The sequence below is a fragment of the Akebia trifoliata genome, chromosome 8, assembly GCF_017979445.1.
Source record: "Akebia trifoliata isolate Shusen 1 chromosome 8, ASM1797944v1, whole genome shotgun sequence".
NCBI classification, from domain to species: Eukaryota; Viridiplantae; Streptophyta; class Magnoliopsida; order Ranunculales; family Lardizabalaceae; genus Akebia; species Akebia trifoliata.
The window spans coordinates 4,935,425-4,953,862 of NC_141382.1; the positions used below are offsets into that span (position 1 = coordinate 4,935,425).

General features: G+C 31.9%; 2 pseudogenes; both read right to left on the reverse strand.

Annotated features, from left to right (window-relative positions):
- Window positions 1-9,678: 9,678 nt before the first annotated feature.
- Window positions 9,679-11,846, reverse strand: LOC147395633 (cytochrome P450 94A1 pseudogene; annotated as a pseudogene).
- Window positions 11,847-15,154: 3,308 nt separating this feature from the next.
- LOC147395634 (cytochrome P450 94A1 pseudogene) lies at window positions 15,155-17,026 on the reverse strand (annotated as a pseudogene).
- Between the last annotated feature and the right edge of the window lie 1,412 nt (window positions 17,027-18,438).

Consider the following 18,438-nt stretch of genomic DNA (forward strand, 5'->3'; position numbering starts at 1 on the left):
TTGGTTTAAGGAGAGAAACACATTTTCTTAAGGATTTTCTATTATTTGGAGAGAGACGCATTTTCTCTACTCCTGCTTTTTGCTAGAGATCTCTAAAGCTACAAAACTCAAAAGAAAATAGTGATTGGATTCTTAATCTAATTCATGGACCTAGACATACTTCTAAATCATGTAAATCCATGTGTTTTATGAGCGATTTTCTATCTTTCCAAAACCCATTTCATCACTCCCCCTCAAAAATCTTATCTTTCCCTTAAGATTAGAATATTGCACAAATAATTTTTTGAGAGTAAAAGGAAAAAAAATATTATCATATTCTACGATTAATCGATAAATCATCAAATTCAATTTGGATAACTTATGCATGGATGACAAATCAACTGCCACCTCCCACTCGGCTAGGTCATCCAACACACCCACATAGGCCTTAGGCTTTTCTACTAGTGGCTTTTCAAGGTAGTCTCATTTGTCCTTCATTAACAGCAACGTGAGTGCTTCTCTTGTTTGAGTAAGCCAAGTTATTAGTAGTCTTTTTGCGGAGGTCTAGCAGTGGCAATGATGGACTGATTTAATTGATATTAAGAAGAATTAAGAAATGTATTGTTCTGAGATGTCTAGTATTCTTATTGGGCTTGGACTTCAAGAAGCAAGGCAGTATCAAAAGGGACCTTTCACGACATGTAGTGGGCTCGGTCCGTAAGATTAAGCTTTTTCGGTATCTATTGCATTTTCAATTAGGGTCTCTTATGTTTACTATGTGAGGTTTCTTGCAGCTGTAGACAGAGAGTTTGTAATCTTTATCGTTGATAGTGGATTTTTCTCCCTCTCCTCCATGGACATAGGTAATTTGCCGAACTACGTAAATCTTGTGTGTTATTTTTGTAATTTTTCTTTAATCTTATTATACTTCCGCACAACATTATAGTCCATTGGCATGCCTTCTGTCCAACGAGCTTACCAGATAGTGACATTTGGAAAGAAAAAGAATATGTTTCATTTCATAAAATTGGACATTGGATAGAAAGAGTTGTTCTATCTGCACCCACCTTTCACACTTAGTGCCCATTTAAACACATGAAAAATACTGAAGTGACTTTCTACGACATTGTGTTTAGCACTTACTTGATGTTGAGCTGTGCTCAAATCCATAAGTATTTTTTCTTAAGATACAAGTGAAAAGCATCTATGGTTTTGAATACAAATCCATGTCAGTTCAATGTCGAATGTAATGTTGTAGGAAGTCACTTTAGCATTGTTCTAAACACATTTTTTGGTTAAGCACATACACATTCATAGAACATAAATTCAAGGCAAAAAGAAACTGAAACCTAGATAAAAACTTATCTCCATCATAAAATTAGATGAATGGCAATGATAATGTCGATAAATTAGAAAAAGTTTCATAAAAAAATGAAAACAATTTGGGGGAATATCGCCTTAGGCTTTTCTACTAGTGGCTTTTCAAGGGACCTCATGTGTGTCCTTCATTAACAGCAACGTGAGTGCTTCTCTTGTTTGAGTAAGCCAAGTTATTAGTAGTCTTTTTGCGGAGGTCTAGCAGGGCAATGATGGACTGATTTAATTGATATTAAGAAGGAAGAAATGTATTGTTCTGAGATGTCTAGTATTCTTATTGGGCTTGGACTTCAAGAAGCAAGGCAGTATCAAAAGGGACCTTTCACGACGTGTAGTGGGCTCGGTCCGTAAGATTAAGCTTTTTCGGTATCTATTGTATTTCAATTAGGGTCTCTTATGTTTACTATGTGAGGTTTCTTGCAGCTGTAGACAGAGAGTTTGTAATCTTTATCGTTGATAGTGGATTTTTCCCCTCTCCTCCATGGACATAGGTAATTTGCCGAACTACGTAAATCTTGTGTGTTATTTTTTGTAATTTTTCTTTAATCTTATTATACTTCCGCACAACATTATAGTCCATTGGCATGCCTTCTGTCCAACGAGCTTACCAGATAGTGACATTTGGAAAGAAAAAGAATATGTTTCATTTCATAAAATTGGACATTGGATTGAAAGAGTTGTTCTATCTGCACCCACCTTTCACACTTAGTGCCCATTTAAACACATGAAAAATACTGAAGTGACTTTCTACGACATTGTGTTTAGCACTTACTTGATGTTGAGCTGTGCTCAAATCCATAAGTATTTTTTCTTAAGATACAAGTGAAAAGCATCTATGGTTTTGAATACAAATCCATGTCAGTTCAATGTCGAATGTAATGTTGTAGGAAGTCACTTTAGCATTGTTCTAAACACATTTTTTTGGTTAAGCACATACACATTCATAGAACATAAATTCAAGGCAAAAAGAAACTGAAACCTAGATAAAAACTTATCTCCATCATAAAATTAGATGAATGGCAATGATAATGTCGATAAATTAGAAAAAGTTTCATAAAAAAATGAAAACAATTTGGGGGAATATCCAAATGATTTTTTGTGTTTCTTACCAAAACCCATCATCTCCACCCTTCCCAAAAACCTTATCTTGTTCTCATTTTAATTTATCTAAAATCTTTTTGTAATTAATTAAGTGTTATTTCTTTGTCATTTTATTCATGACTTAAAATCTCTTACTTTTCACTCAGTTCAATGTTAGATAATTTTAAATTTTTTTTTTTTAATTCTCAAGTTGGATTTGTTTAATGGTTGTCTTGTGTTGTAACCATTTCCATCAGACACTATTGGTTTATAATCCAAAGGTTGCTTTGAAAAAATCTATGTTTTTTTTTTCTTTTCTTTCCTCACAAGTGTTTTCTATTTGATCGAAGTGTTCTCGATATTTTGGTGTTTGGAGGAATATGATTAAATTTGACAAATCAATCATAAAAATTCAGATTCAATCTGTTGTATCCTGATACGGACTTTGCCTATAACCCGTTAGTGCTCACATTTCGCGTGTTCGGGGATACTGTTAGTTTAAAGTCTGATATTTCTTGTGCCTCATATCGATTTTCTGTATTTTCTCACCACTTTTTTCTCTTTGTTTTCATTTTCTCATTATTCAGTACGTTCAATGTTGGTCGAGCATGTTGATTTTTAATTTTCTAACATTGAATTCTATAAGTATAATCGGTCTTCCTATCTTATAATTCATTTTTCTTTTTATTCAACTCTTAGGTCTTCTTTTGTATCGATTTGTCTTAAATCCATAATGACACATACCACACAAATAAAAATTGAGTCATGATAATTTGACACACCTCTTTGACATACGCCACTATCACATAATTGTAAATCATTTGCCTCAGGATACATAAGAAAAAGACTTATGATCCTACATATCCTGAGGCAAATGATCAATGATTCAGTGATGGGGGCGTCAAAAAATCATTATTCATAAAATTTTATTCTTCGTAAAAGACTAACCAGGCCAACCCATGCAATAATCACTAGTATCCATAAGAGGTTAGTTGGACTTCGAGGTGAATTATCAATTCCCTAAATCCATGACACATAGAGCACATGCGACACTCAAGCTAATCACTATGATCTTCTTCAAGTCAAATTTACCCTAATGTTTCTTCGGAATTACCCTACTCTCCAAGAAACTCACACCCATTCACTCATTAGAATCCACAAATAATGAAAGATTAGGTCTATGATATGGAGCTACCATTCATTAGAAAATTTTCCTCTTTCTTTTTAGAGTCATGATAATATGACACCCCCCTCTGACACATGCCCCCATCATATAACTGTAGATTAGTTGCCTCAGATTACAAAAGAAAAAGATTTATGATTATTCATATCCCGAGGTAAATGGTCTACTGTTTTGTGATGGGGCGTGCATCAAAACGGGGTGTCTCTAAATCATACACTTCTTTTTATGGGACAATGTTATCAGACTATAGCCAAACCGGATCACCCGGGTCCAATTTGTGTTGATTCGAAAGCCTGACCCGATTATCATTTAGGACCACTAAAAGGTAAATCAATCTCATATATAGATCTTCAATATTATATTATTTAAACTATTTGGAGTTGACATATCCAAATACATATAGAGAACAAAGCCATATGGAGTTATTTTGTGGGTCGTTAAGAATCAAATAAAAGACAAATCATATCATGTAATGGCAACCACTTAAGGACAAAAGAAAAGATATTCTTTTATTGAGTGGTTGATCGGCTATAAAATATACTTTATAAGGTGTGGTATTATGTAAATGTGCCATCAAGACAAAGAAATCTTACTTGACCAAATCCATGTCTTTATCTTCTTGTTTAGTTTCATTCCATGTCAACTTTTTGTACTTTGCACTACCATGCAATGAGATGTCTTTATCAAATCGTCCTTATGACACTAAGTTTCTTAGTTGGATTGAGCTGTTGTTTAATAGGTATGATGGTACAGTTGAAAAGTTAATTGTAATCTAACAAGATTTTTTTAATTATGGAGTGATTATAGTTTTCCCTTAATCAAGAAGATATATACTTACCTAGTCTCCCTTTATCTCGAGTACGAATTTGCTGTTAAGAAATTTCTGTGCTAACCCAATGAACCAATGGGACATTGCCATGTGTATCAAAAATTACTTACAATCGAAACTCCTAACAGTTCAAAAAATTTTCTCTCTACCAATCAATCACGCTTGCTTTTTCAATACAATGGCAACATGCCATTGGCTCTTCAATTTAGAACAGAAATCTCGTGAGTTGTTAAAAATTGCATTTGATTGCAAGAACACAAAATATATTATATGGTGGTGTTATACTTATATCATGGGTGCTTTTACCAAAACAGACAAGTATTTTACCAAAATTACTGGTCTAGTCACCTTTTCTAAAATACACATCCGAAGTGGTATATAGACATTCTCATATTTATTTATTTTAATTTGATCAAAATGGATATATGCAATAAAATTTTATCAGAATAAGTGAATAGTAAATATTTAGCTGAATTTACCTTTGTATCCTTATTTTCAAACTGAAATAAATCCTTTAAGGTCTATTTGATTGTGGATATATGTTTTTCATGAAATTCAAAATTATTGGGAAAATGGTTGGGAAAAATGGATTTCACCACTTGATAGTAATTGGAAGAAGAAAATTTGTGGGGAGGGCGAAGGGGACAGCAAGAAAGAAGAGGAGAGAGAGAGAGAGAGAGAGAGGCTTATGGGGAAGAAAAAAAAAAAGAATTATACTTAAGTGACTTCGCAGGGCATTACGTTTGATACTAAGGTAAAGCTAAGCTATGCTCATAACCATAGATGTTTTTATATGGAGATACAAGTGAAAAGCATCTATTATAATTCCGAGCATTGTTCCACACCAGCTCAATGTTGAATGTAGTGTTCAGGAAAGTCATTCGAGCATTACTTCAAAATAATAATAATAATAATAATATAATTGCCAATATTTTCATACAATTATTCGTTAAGGATAAAAATCATCAATTATTCTTTAAGATTAAAATATTTAATATGGTGGATGAATTTAGATTTTTTATAAATTAAGGATCAGCTCAAAATGCTAGAAAGATGTTTGGGAACGGTAGCAACAATCTTAATAAATAATCCAATCACTAAAGTTTGATCGAAGAAGTAGTCTCCATTCTTGATCAACTGCTTGATGGAAAGTCTCAACCAACGTTTCCCCAAGGGGTTGGCTCAATGGCAATTTCAGACCGATAACCATACCCATAGGGTGTGAGTTCGATACCCAATACGTGCATAAGTTCCTCAAGGGGCTGCACCTCACTTGCCTCATGCGTGTGATGTGTAGGCATTGCAAGGATCCTTTGGTAGAAGATGATATTTTGAAGATTAAAAATCAAGGATCAAAGATATTGGTTTTGAAGGGATTTTTTTTTTTTGGAATATTAGTTGAAGAAGAAAGCATTCAAATCATTTAGTCTATTAGAGAAAAATGACTTCAAGGGGCATGTCATCATTTTGAAAATAGGGGGAGGAAATTCAAATATTCATAAATCATGAAGGGATGTGATATCAATTTGAAAAAAATAGGTTCACGAAGGCATGAACACCACGAGTCCAGTACGTATCATACCACAAACTTGTTCATATACCAGTCGATGATTTGATCTATTTTGTGGGTGCTTGGTTACACAACACAAATGATTTTCACTGCGAAAAAATTGCACTAATCACCTAAATTCTTAATATTTTTTTGCAAATGATTTGTTAGAATATATTATGCAATAATATGATACATGAGATACATTAAGGTGCTGTTTGTTAAACTGAACAAATAAGTGCTGAATGCTTATAATTGCTGAAACTGTATAAGCGCTGAATTTAAGTGCTGAAATTGTTGTTTGTTTATCGATCTGAATTGTGCTGAACTGATTTAAATTAAGCGCTGTAATCACATAAATTTGTTTGTTACTTAATGCTGAAAACTAGTAAATTGACTATATTACCCTTTTCAACAATTGTATGTTTAAGGAGAAATTATTAATAAAATTCAAAAATAAAAATTATTTATTAAAAAAATATTAAATTTAATGAAATTCGTTTTGGGAATCTAGCCGAACAAATTCTCTCTCCTCCACATCATTTAAAAAGTAAATTTAAAATTTTTTTAATTCAAATTAAAAAATAATATTAATTCAAATTAAAGAGAGAGAATATTAAATATAAATATTTCGTTAAATATTAAATATTCCAAAAAAATAAAAAGGAAAGAGGAAATTTCTCTCTCCTCTTTTATTTTTTCAAAATATTTAATATTTAATATTTAATATTTAATATTATTTAAATGTGTGGAGGAGAGAGAAAATTTCGACCCTTTAAGGGTCAAAATTTTCTCTCTTTAATTTGAATTAATATTATTATTTTTAATTTAAATTAATATTATTTAATTTGAAATAATATTATTTTTTAATTTGAATTAATATTATTTTTTAATTTAAATTAATATTATTTAATTTGAATTAATATTATTATTTTTATTTGAATTAATATTATTATTTTATTTGAATTAATATTATTATTTAATTTAATTAATATTATTTAATTTGAATTAATATTATTTTTTATTTGAATTAATATTATTATTTAATTTGAATTAATATTATTATTTTTATTTGAATTAATATTATTATTTAATTTGAATTAATATTATTTTTTATTTGAATTAATATTATTATTTAATTTGAATTAATATTATTATTTTTATGTGAATTAATATTATTATTTAATTTGAATTAATATTATTTAAATACGTAGATGAGAGAGAAAATAAGAGAGATAATATTGGTGTGGGTTGCCTTATTAATTTGTGGGGTGCTTATAGCATTATCCATAGGACATAAGAGGTAATATCATTTCAAGTATAAGGGTATACTTGTCCGTGTTGAAAAAGACCGGTGCTTATTGGTTCAGCAAAAAAATTAAGTGATCCAACTTCACTTAATGCTTTTCACTTATTTTTCAGCAATAAGTGCTGAAAATGTGGAGTAAACAAACGTGCTGATTGCTGAAGCTGAATTGCATTCAGCATTAAGTGCTGAAATCAGCGGTAAACAAACACCCCCTAAGTCATATTCCATGTATTTCATTGATATATAGAAAGTTGTAGTAGAGATTGAGAAAGTCATGATTAAGTATGTACTTATTCCATATTTGGCTTTTGTAATTTTCTATATAAATTCATCAAGGTTAATATATTATAATTAAAAGAATCATCAATAAATGTCTAAGAGCTTAACCTTTACTAGGAGCATGATCTTGGCGTGATGGTTTTTAGTAATGCACTACCGCTATCACTAAACCTAAATCTCTTTTTTTTTCTTCTTCTTACTATTGTTCTAGTCTTCTCTAGCAAAATCACACCTCATTCTATATATCTAGAAATCTCATAAGTTCATATATTCGTGTCTAATGATCTCAATTTTTTTTAAACCAAGATTTTTCCTACGAGAAATCTTTTATTTAATTGCATGATCCTACTTTTTATGTTTTTGGGATAAATCATGAAAGATCTAGTCTGGTAGATCACTGGCTACAACTTAAAAATAGTAGGTGCGACAATGATAGACTTCACAAATAGACAATAGCCACCAAACAAGCACAGTTAATACTTCGACAATCCATGAACATGTCATCTAAAGAAATCAGGAGAGATCATCTAATGAAACTAATTTCGCATTCCTTCTTCAAAAGATCATGCAATTGCGAAAGAGTATTAGAGTATATGATACAACACTATGGTACATGATTCGATGCTAGAGACTTGAAGAGAACATAATTCTATGAACTTAAAATAAAAAACATTTTTCAATGATGAATTTTAATTTTTTGTTTTTGCAATTCGATAAGCATGCATTTTTAGCACCTTGGATAAAGCTTAGGTTAGGGAGCCAACACGTTGTCTTATGTGTGGCTTAAAAGTTTTGAATTGAGCTGATTTTTGGTGAGGATGATCTCTATGGTGAGGAGGTCATCCTCACAAAAAATCAGTCGAATCTGAAAGTTCTTAGTCCATCAAAAGTGATTTAGAATTGTGAACTGTTGAGTTTTTGCCAAAAATTTGTAAACCACTTTTGATGGATTTAGAAATTTCATATTAGGCTGATTTTTGCTGAAGACAATCTCTTCACCATAGAAATCATCATCACAAAAAATTAGGCCAATCCGAAACTTTTAATCTACATAGGACAAACGTGTTGGCTCCCAAATAATATATAAATATAAATATAACTATTTGAATATGAGATTTTCTATTAAATCTAAAAGGATGTTGCGTTGGATTGCCAATGTGATAATCTATGTGAGCATCGACTCTTACTAAGATTTGAAATATTACTAAGTTAGTAATTTAGAAAGTATTTTTCATATTTTAACCATAAAAATATGTCAAGTATTATATTAATTTTTTTTTTTCACTTATAGCTAGTCTTGAAGACTCTCTATATTTAGCCAGTGAAACACCACCCTTTGTTTTAACAATCGCTTTTAAAGAGTCTCTTGGCTATCCTTTTTTTCACCTTTGACTCTTTAAAATAAAAAAGACAACAAACTTTAAAGAGTGTGTTGAAGATGCTTTAATATAATACACATATATGTTTGACCCACCTTTCTCGTGTGTTAGTAATCACAATACCCCTAGATGGTTATTCTCAAGGTGAATTTATTGCAATTTAACGTTTGCCCTTAGAGAAAATGTTAATAACACCCCTATAAAAATTATAGTTTTTGCATAAAAATAATTTAATTTTTTTTAATAATCTTTTAATTAAAAAATTATTTATGATTTTTTCGCATTTTTGCCAATCAAATTTTACAGGATTTTTCAAATTACTAATCAACTATTAAGCAATGCCACAGAAATAAGAAATGCAAAATAACAATTAAAACCAAACCCAAGAACAATCCACATTCAAATTATTCAACTAAAAAAAAACCAATAATAACCATTAAAACCTTATAAAAATCTAATTCAAATCTCAAACACACAAAACATAACAAAAACATCTCCATCACATATATTTTCTCAATCCTTATAGGAAGCCCCCGCCTCTCATTTTCGAAGTAAATAAGACTCAAAAGAAAAAAGAAAAAAGGCTGAAACCTTTATAAGTCCCATCTTTATAAAAAAAATATAATTTTTGCATGAACAATAATTGAATAAAATATCAATCAACATTTGATTAAAAATTTATTTGCCATTTTTTTTTCTTACATTTCTGCCACCCAAACAGACACAAAATTTTACAGGAATTTTGAAATTAATATCTAGCATTGCCATATATTTATCAAGTACAAAATCAATAACAATCTACATTCAAATAATTCAGTAATTAAAAACAAATAACAACAATTAAAACCCTCTAAAACCTAAAATCAAATTTCAAATACACACGACGACAACAACGAAAACATCTTCATCACATATTATATCTATCACATTGCTTCTCTATTCTCAATCTTCACAGGAAACCCACCTCTCATTTTTGAAGTAAAAAAAGACTCAAAAACAGGCTCACAACCTTTCTCTATAACTGGTACAATCTTAAACCTTCTAAGAACACCAGCAACTACTCTCTTCATCTGTAAAAAAGCCATTTCTTTCCCCAAACACACCCTCGGCCCTGCTTGAAACACTGGATACGTATAAGCATCTTTTCCTACAAAACCCCATTTTTCTCCAACTTTTTCTAACCATCTCTCTGGCTTAAACTCCCTCCAATCTTCACCCCACAAATTTTCCATCCTACCCATTGCATAAGGATGGTAAGTCACCACCATTCCCTTCTTCACAACCGTCCCATCCGGTAACAAGTCATCACTAGCAGCTATTTTGGAGTCAGCAGGGACTGGTGGGTACAATCTCATGCTCTCACAGAGTGACGCATGTATGTAAACCATGTCTTTTACTTCATCATATACCGGTGCTTCCGGTTTCTCGCTTATCTCCTTTAATAGTTCCTCTTCGACGTGAGAATTTGTAGAAACTAACCAAAAAAACCAAGTTAAAGCTGCTGATGTGGTGTCTCTACCAGCTAAGATAAAGCTGATCACCATATCTGTAGCAAAATTTTCATCTAAATGTCCAGAATTTAAGATTCTTGATAGAAGATCATGGGTTTCTAATGTCGATTTCGATTCAAGTTCTGATTTTTTGACACTCACAATGTTTTGGGCGAATTCTCGAACTTTTAAAATCGAAATTTTAAGTCGCTTTTCGGACCCAATATCAAGAATTTTTTTTATCTTCCAAATTGCTGGAAACAGATAGATGAATCTCTTACTGATTGTCTGTGAAGCATCTTCGAATGCAACGGCGAATTCGGTTGAAGGTAGAGATGGAGAAAGGTACTTAGGATCGAACCCAAACGCGATTTTGCAAATATTATCAAATGCGAATCGTTGGAGGATATCTTGTAAATCAAGAACAGATTTTTGGGTAGAAGCTGTTGAGAGAATGGGAAGGAGACGATCAGACAGCTCTGTTTCGACGACATTTTCAACGAATTTACGAAGAGATTTCGTGTTAAATTCATGGCTAGATATTTGTCTCTGAAACTTCCAATTGTCTCCATCTGTGTTGAAAATTCCAGAGCCAAGAAAATCAGAGACAGTAACAGTGGTAAATTCGCCTTTTGGGTAGAGAGAGAATTGGGTTTTGAGGATGTGTTGAACATTTGCAGGATTTGCAGTTATAATATGAAGAACACCTAAAGGGCGATGAAGAACAATGGTTTTAGTGGGAGATTGGGTGATAAGCTCTGAAAGCCATTGGTTATTTTGGTTTCTATTGGCGTAAATGGCGAAATATGAACCGATTAAAGGGTAAGATTTGGGAAATTTAGTTGAAGTTGGTGAAGATGATTTGGGAGTAAAATAGAGAGAAGTGATGAAGAACAAGAAGAAGAAGGAGAGAATGAAGAGGAGAAATGGAGGTAAGAGTTCAAGCAACAACATTATTGCAGATTTTTGTTTAACAATTAATGGAGAATAGGGAATAATTATTTATAGTTGAAGACTTTGATTCGGATTTGAGAGAGAGGGTTTTGTGGATCATGGGAAGAAATCTAATTATACCTCACTGATGGCGTCATTGATCCAACCAGAAACTTTAAAAAAAAAAAAGAATTGAAGGAGAAGAGAATTTCTCTGCAGTAGCCTTTTGACATTTGGTGCAAATGATATCTGCAGCCCAGAGGAAATTTCCCTTTCTTGCTCGGCAATTCTTATTTTTTAAACAAGAGTCATATTTGACAGATACCCCTCCAATGTTTCATATAAAAAAATGTCATTTATTATTTATTTAGATGATAATTTGATAAAAAAATTAACTTAAAAAGTACATTTCATTTGTTTTTATGATAATTTTGTCAAAAAAATAATTTAAAAAACAATGATCTAAATCATTATAAAAATCACTTTCAAGGTTTCTTCATAACATAGTGGCGTAGTATTGTCGTAGCCTTAAATATTTGAGGGAATTGGTTTCTATTGGCGTAAATGGTGAAATATGAACCAATTAAAGGGTAAGATTTGGGAAATTTAGTTGAAGTTGGTGAAGATGATTTGAGAGTAAAATAGAGAGAAGTGATGAAGAAAAAGAAGAAAAAGTAGAGAATGAAGAGAAGAAATGGAGGTAAGAGTTCATGCAAGAACATTGTAGCAGATTTTTGTTTAAGAATTAATGGAGTAAAGAAGGGTTTGGGGAACAATTATTTATAGTTGAAGACTTTGACTCAGATTTAAAGAAATCTAATTATACCTCACTGATGGCGTCATTGATCCAACCAGAAAATTTAAAGAAAGAAGAATTGAAGAAAAGAACTTCTCTGAGCTTCATATTATCCAAGAAGCTTATGTAAGGATTGATATTTTTGCTCACAGTCCAATAGCCTTTTGACATTTCGCACAAATGACCTCAGCAACCGAGCAAAAATTTCTCTCCTGCCCGGCAATTCTAATTTTAGACTAGAGTTTGCAAAAATGTCATATTTCACACGTACCTCTCCAATGCTTCATATAAAAAAATATATCATTTATTTATTTTTTATGATAATTTTGTAAAAAAAAATTAATTCAAAAAATACTTTTCATTTGCTTTTATAATTTTATTAAAAAACTAATTTTTATATAACCTAAAAGTCATCTCAACAAATTATAAGATATCCTAAATTATTGTCAAATATAACATCGATTTTAGCATATATTATATTTGATATGTGCATTGGAACACATTTTTGATAGGTTATTTTAAAATTTGGAATTGTCATCCTTATTTGAGAGACCAATTGAGATGCTTTTGAGTACATATGGATTATCACATTGTCAATCTAGATTTTATGAAAAAGCTCATTCAAAAAATTAGAAATTAAAGAATTTTTTTTTTTTTTACGAGCTTGAACCAAGGAATGGAAAATGGGCGACTACCGAGATCAAATCTAAAATTAAAATTCAACAGTGAAAAATAAACATTTTTTCTTTCATTTTTTTAAAAGTTCGTAAAATTTTGTCTTCTATGATCCCATGGTATCAAATTGTGTTTTTTAATGCCACAAAGTAATTCAATTAAGAAATTTTTGTTGCCCAACATGGGCAGGAGAGAAAAATTCCCTCTCTTATTATTGATATCATGTACACCACATGTCAAACGGATGTTAGGTTGTGAGCAAAAAAACACTCCTTCTATATGCCCTTTTTGTTTTCAGACCTATGACATTGCTTCATTGACCTTGGTCTTCTATTGTGAATTAATAGAAAGTGACCTCAATGCCCTCATCATCATTGTGATCAAGGTCTTCTATTGTGAATTAATAGAAAGTGACCTCAATGCCCTCATCATCATTGTGGTCTTCATCAGGTTAAAAGAAAAAAAAATTCACTTTCGTTAGTGTATTATACAAGGCCAAGGACAAGGGGGACATGTGGTCAAATTTGAAGATGTAGTCGTATCTCAAATATGAGCAATTTTGAAACGGGTGGCCCACTTCAAAATTTGAAGGAACCATCTTCTTTACAAGACACACGTTTATAATTTATTTCATGCCCCTAGATTTCCTCCAAAATTCGAAACACCTCCTTGGAAATGCCACCTATAATCAAATGGAGAGGGTTCCTTCAAAATTTTGAAGCGGGTTACCCGTAACCCGCTTCAAAGTTTTTTCCCTCAAATATTTAGGGCTATGACATTACTACACCTCTATGTTATGAAGAAACCTTGAAAGTGATTTTTATTATAAAATCACATCATATAATAAAATCACTTAACCAACAAGTGTTGGGTGCAATTAGGGGTGGTAATCTTAACACACCCGCGAAGTTGACTTGAAAACGACACAGAATTAGTGGATTTGGGTGAAGCTTAAATGGGTTTGAGTTATAATAGTGTTGACTTGTCTAACACGATTATTGAAAGGGTCGGGTCTAGGTTAGGATCGTTATTCCGCTTAACCCATTTTGATACGTTTAACTATTTTGTCATTAACATGTCATTTTAAGTCGTGAAACATAGGAGGTATCTCAAATATAAATAATTTCGTAGAATTTTTCATAATATATTTTTTGAAAAGGTATAAAATATGGTGAGTGCTTTAAGATATTTTTCAAATGATTACTCTTTTCCTTTATCTTTTTTTATCCTTTTAATTGGTTGTAATACATTTTTTGTAATAAAACTTAATTTATGGTTAGTAATACTTAATTTATGTTGGTAGATATTTGCTTAGGATCGCATGACTTTAATTTTTGTAATGGTATTTTATTTTTGGTGGTGAAAATGAAAATTTTATTTTTTTAATTAAGATTTGAATTTTATTAAACATATTACATGAATTTGGTTACTTATTTAATAAATGTGTTGGATTTGAGTTTAAGTTTTTGACATGATTATTAAATTGGTTAAGTTTGGGTTTAGTAAATTTTCATGATACCCATACTTCAATATGATGCGAACATGACACATTGCCACCGACAAGAATTTATCCCTTCTCTTCTGGTATGTGTGGTTTGTGGGATATTGCATTTGGGTAAGATATGGAGCTCTCAGCGACTAGTTGATAATTTGAACAATACATTTGTAATGTTTGAATAGTGTGTTTTAATCTTTAATTGAGGTGTAATAAATAATTTAAGAAATTAGAATGTAATAAGTAAAAGTTGAGGTGCTAATGACAACTCTCTTTTCAAATTAAATGATTTGTCAGGATGTAGATTGTAGGTTTTTTTTCCCCTATGACAACTAATTTTCCTTCTAGAAAATTATCCAACCATTTCCCATCCGCAAACACTTTGTTTAGGAAGATAGATCAAACCCATTTATTCTTCACTAAGTTTTTCTTAAAGTGAGAGGAGTTTTTTTTATTTTAAGGTGACTTAGCCGAAAAAGGAAAATGTTGCCGTAACAATAAAATTGACATCGATTCTCACATTGCTAATGTGGAGGTGCATGCATAATCATAGATACTTTTCACTCGTATCAAAAGCATATATGATTATGTGTGCACCTCCACATCATTAATGTGAGAATCAAAGTCAAATTTAATGTTACTCCATCAAGACTCATCAAATAACTCTCAATAACCAACTTGTCGGGTGAACTCAATTGAATCAAACTGAAAATGTATTGATTTTTTTCTCTCAAGAATCCATCATCTTTAAGCGTGTTAACCTAATCAACTTCATTTTCAGTCCAACAATTATAATCTCTTCAAGAAAATACTTGTGATGTATAGAAGGTTGTAGTAGAGATTAAGAAAATCATGATTAAGTATGTACATAATCCATATTTTGCTTTTCTAATTTTCTATATAAACCCATCAAGATTAATATATTATCAATACAAGAATAATCATTAAAAACAAATAACAATTAAAACCTCCTAAAACCTATAATCAAAATTTCAAATACACACAACAACGACGACATCCCCATCACATATTAAATCACATAACTTCTCTATTCTCAATCCACACAGGAAACCCACCTCTCATTTTTGAAGTTAAAAAAGACTCAAAAACAGGCTCACAACCTTTCTCTATAACTGGTACAATCTTAAACCTTCTAAGAACACCAGCAACTACTCTCTTCATCTGTAAAAAAGCCATTTCTTTCCCCAAACACACCCTTGGCCCCGCTTGAAACACTGTATACGTATAAGCATCTTTTCCTACAAAACCCCATTTTTCTCCAACTTTTTCTAACCATCTCTCTGGCTTAAACTCCCTCCAATCTTCACCCCACAAATTTTCCATCCTACCCATTGCATAAGGATGGTAAGTCACCACAATTCCCTTCTTCACAACCGTCCCATCCGGTAACAAGTCATCACTAGCAGCTTCTTTGGAGTCAGAAGGGACTGGTGGGTACAATCTCATGCTCTCACAGAGTGACGCATGTATGTAAACCATGTCTTTTACTTCATCATATACAGGAGCTTCCGGTTTCTCTCTTATCTCCTTTAATAGTTCCTCTTCTACGTGAGAATTTGTAGAAACTAACCAAAAAAACCAAGTTAAAGCTGCTGATGTGGTGTCTCTACCAGCTAAGATAAAGCTGATTACCATATCCGTAACAAAATTTTCATCTAAATGTCCAGAATTTAAGATTCGTGATAAAAGATCATGGGTTTCTAATGTCGATTTCGATTCAAGTTCTGTTTTTTTGACACTCACAATGTTTTGGGCGAATTCTCGAACTTTCAAAATCGAAATTTTAAGTTGCTTTTCGGACCCAATATCAAGAATTTTTTTTATCTTCCAAATTGCTGGAAACAGAGACATGAATCTTTTACTGATTGTCTGCGAAGCATCTTCGAATGCAACGGCGAATTCGGTTGAAGGTAGAGATGGAGAAAGGTAATTTGGATCGAACCCAAACGCGATTTTGCAAATATTATCGAATGCGAATCGTTGGAGGATATCTTGTAAATCAAGAACAGATTTTTGGGTAGAAGCTGTTGAGAGAATGGGAAGGAGACGATCAGAAAGCTCTGTTTCGACGACATTTTCAACGAATTTACGAAGAGATTTCGTGTTAAATTCATGGCTAGATATTTGTCTCTGAAACTTCCAATTGTCTCCATCTGTGTTGAAAATTCCAGAGCCAAGAAAATCAGAGACAGTAACAGTGGAAAATTCGCCTTTTGGGTAGAGAGAGAATTGGGTTTTGAGGATGTGTTGAACATTTGCAGGATTTGCAGTGATGATCTCACAAGCACCGAAAGTGCGACGAAGAACAATGGTTTTCGTGGGAGATTGGGTGAGGAGCTCTGAAACCCATTGGTTATTTTGGTTTCTATTGGCGTAAATGGCGAAATATGAACCGATTAAAGGGTAAGATTTTGGAAACTTAGTTGAAGTTGGTGAAGATGATTTGGGAGTAAAATAGAGAGAAGTGATGAAGAACAAGAAGAAGAAGGAGAGAATGAAGAGGAGAAATGGAGGTAAGAGTTCAAGCAAGAACATTGTTGCAGATTTTTGTTTAAGAATTAATGGAGGAAAGAAGGGTTTGGTGAACCATTATTTATAGCATCGTTTTTAAACTCGTTCGACACCGTGACGTCTTGCCCGAGTTAACTCGGTATCTGAGTTGAATGAGACCAACTCATAAAGTGATTTTTTGACTGAGTTTTACATCTCATGTACAATTTTTCGAGTTATCTCACGAGACATCTCAAATGTATCGAAAAACACATCCGAGACGACTCGGTATCGGAGCTGAACGAGACGATACGCGATACCGAGTTTAAAAACCATGATTTATAGTTGAAGACTTTGATTCAGATTTGAGAGAGAGAGAGAGAGAGAGGGTTTTGTGGATCATAGGAAGAAATCTAATTATACCTCACTGATGGCGTCATTGATCCAACCAGAAAATCTAAAGAAAGAAGAATCGAACAAGAAAACTTCGCTGCAGCTTCATATTATCCAAGAAGCTTATGTAAGGATTGATATTTTTGCTCACATTCCAATAGCCTTTTGACATTTTGGCATCAATGACCTCAGCAACCGAGCGAAAATTTCTCTCTTGCCTGGCCATTCTAATTTTAGATCAGAGAATGCAAAAATGTCATATTTCACACGTACCTCTCTAATGTTTCATATAAAAAAATATCATTTATTTATTTTTTATGATAATTTTGTAAAAAGAAAATTTTAACTCAAAAAGTACTTTTCATTTTGTTTTTATAATTTTGTTAAAAAAATAATTTTTATATAACCGAAAAGTTATCTCAACAAATTATAAGATATTCTAAATCATTGTCAAATATAATATAAATTTTATTATATATTATATTTGACATGTGCATTGGAGTACATTTTTTATAGGTTACTTTAAAATTCGGAATTGTCATCCTTATTTGAGAGACCAATTGATGAGTACACATGGATTATCACATTGTCCATCTAGATTTTATGAAAAAATTCATTCAAAAAATTAAAAATTAAAGAAATTATTATTTTTTACTAGCTTAATCTAGGGAATTGAAAATGGGCGACTATCGAGATCAAACCTAAAATTAAAATTCAATAGTGAAAAACAAACTTTTTTTTTTTTTTTTTAAATTCATAGAATTTCGTCATCTACGATCCCATGATATCAGATTGTATTTTTTAATGCCACAAGGTGATTCAATCAAGAAATTTTTGTTTCCCAACATAGGTAGGAGAGAGAAATTTCCTCTCTTATTGTTGATATCATATACACCACATGTCAAACGAATGTTAGGTTGTGAGCAAAAAAGCACTCCTTCTATAAGCCCTTTTTGTTTTCAAACCGATGACATTGCTTCATTGACCTTGGTCTTCTGTTGTGAATTAATGGAAAGTGATCTCAATGCCCTCATCATCATTGTGGTCTTCATCATGCCAAATGAAAAAAAATTCCTCTCTTATTGTTGATATCAATTACACCACATGTCAAACAGATGTTAGGCTGTGAGCAAAAAAGCACTCCTTCTATAAGCCCTTTTTGTTTTCAACCTATGACATTG